At 32.8% G+C, this 1918-nt stretch overlaps 1 long non-coding RNA gene across 1 annotated transcript; it reads right to left on the bottom strand.

Annotated features, from left to right (window-relative positions):
• Nucleotides 1-544: 544 nt before the first annotated feature.
• LOC149269990 (uncharacterized) lies at nt 545-1710 on the bottom strand. The gene is made up of 2 exons (XR_016269258.1): nt 992-1710; nt 545-911 (listed from the first exon to the last, which is right to left on the bottom strand). It is a non-coding gene; the product is annotated as an uncharacterized LOC149269990 (long non-coding RNA).
• Between the last annotated feature and the right edge of the window lie 208 nt (nt 1711-1918).

The raw sequence follows: 1918 nt of genomic DNA, 5'->3' as shown, positions 1-1918 counted from the left end.
ATTGCTCATCAGTTTTCTTATCACCAAACGCGTTCCATTGCACAGTTTTGGTTGGTTTAAATTTCTAAGCAGGCAAATCTTGGAGAATTGCTCTTTTCATAGCTGTATTCATTTCTTGACGCCGGTCAAGTTGTTCTTCCATATTGCCCATGAAGTATATTTGCAAGAATTTTTGCTGTGCATCTTCAATAGGTTGCAATGATCCAATGCGATGGCAAATCTGGCCTTGAATCTTTAAATTCAAAGCCATAGTTATAGTTAGATTTACAAACACTTTTTACATAAATCTAACAAACTACATTATTCCAAAATTTTTTATTTTTTTATTTTTTTTTATTTTGACAGTCATAGAAAATAACATTTTTAACGTAAATTACCTTAAATGTCGGATTATATCCGTTACCAATAATTTCCGCCCCAAATGAAGTCATTTGAAAACAGGCATTGTATTTTTGAGTGCTCGTTAGAAAATGTGATTCTAGTGTTTCGCCGTAAAGCAGGGAACGCAATGCTCTGGTGGCGAGACCACTAATGGCAATGTCACTTTACCACTAAGGCAGCACAAACCGGGCGTTTCACCAGCAAACTTCAATGCGCCACAATGCTGGCAAACAACGTCCATTGGACCAATGCAAACTAAACGATTCAAGCTGTAGTCAATGGTGCAATCATATCGAAACGCTGCTCGATTCAAATCAATCCTTGAACCATTTCTTATTGCCATTTCACGGGCTGCCTCTCTTTGAGAAGCACGAATTAAGGCCCTTCTTTGCTGGGTACTAACGCGGAGCCTTACTCGGGCGATTTCTCGCTCTTCGTCAGACTCGCGCTATTCCGTTGCCTAATTGCATTATGGGTCCGCCGGGAAAGATTAGATCTTCTAGGACGCGGCATTTTTATTAATAGTAATACTGCCCTCACACAAAACCATATAAATCAATCGAGAAATATAAATAATTTACACAAATTTATGTTTGAGACAAACAAATACCTGAACTTTCGAGATATTTAGCTTTTGTAAAAGTCCAAAAATATAAAAAGCCAAAAATACACTTTTTAATAATTAACTTTTTTTTTTTAATTTCGAATTTTTAATTTTTTATTTATTTTTGATTAGTCAGGTTTTAATCTTTTGATTTTTTTTTTAATTTTTTCAGATTTTTGATTTGAAATATTTAGAATGTTTAAAAGTCCAAAAATATAAAAAGCCAAAAATACACCTTTTAAAACCTAACTTTTTTTTTTTTTTTTGAATTTCGAATTTTAAATTTTTTATTTATTTTTTGAACAGTCAGGTTTTAATCTTTTGATTTTTTTTTGAATTTTTGCAGATTTTTGATTTGAAATATTTTTCTTTTTGATTTGGAAAAAAAATTTTTTTTGTTGAATAGTCTTTTTTTTTTTTTGTTGAATAGTCTGGCCTGCTCGAGGCTGTGCCGTAGACTGACTGACTACATTTGTTTATTTACTTCTATACAGGACCGAAACTGTCACTGTTGTCAAGGCTACTGAGTATAAATGGAAATTTGAATCTTTAGGGGAAAAACCGCGTTTTTCAAGTATTCGTCAAATTTTTTCAGTATTTTAAAGATCTACTGACCTACTCGTGGCGGAGACAAATCCAACAAATCAAAAACCATGAAAATTGGTCCAGCAGATCTCGAGTTATAAGTGCTTGGACACTTTTACACAACTCTCTTTTATATATATAGATTTGATCCATTCATTTCCAATGTTTGTTAATACAAATATAAACAGCCTGGTTAGAAGTCTGTACTCTACAGCCTATAAAAGTTCTGAGCCAAGTCTCAGCCTCACATATTCTCTCTATATATTCTCTCTCCATTTGTGCTTGTCTTCCATTATTCCATTCCATTAAAAAATTGTATTTCAATATTTTCTCTTTTGATTAAATTGC

This window comes from Drosophila arizonae, chromosome 3 (assembly GCF_054131065.1).
Source record: "Drosophila arizonae isolate 15081-1271.41 chromosome 3, UAZ_ARI_1.0, whole genome shotgun sequence".
Taxonomy (NCBI): domain Eukaryota; kingdom Metazoa; phylum Arthropoda; class Insecta; order Diptera; family Drosophilidae; genus Drosophila; species Drosophila arizonae.
Note: the sequence above shows the minus strand (reverse complement) of the source record. Positions and strands in the feature narration are given on the sequence as shown.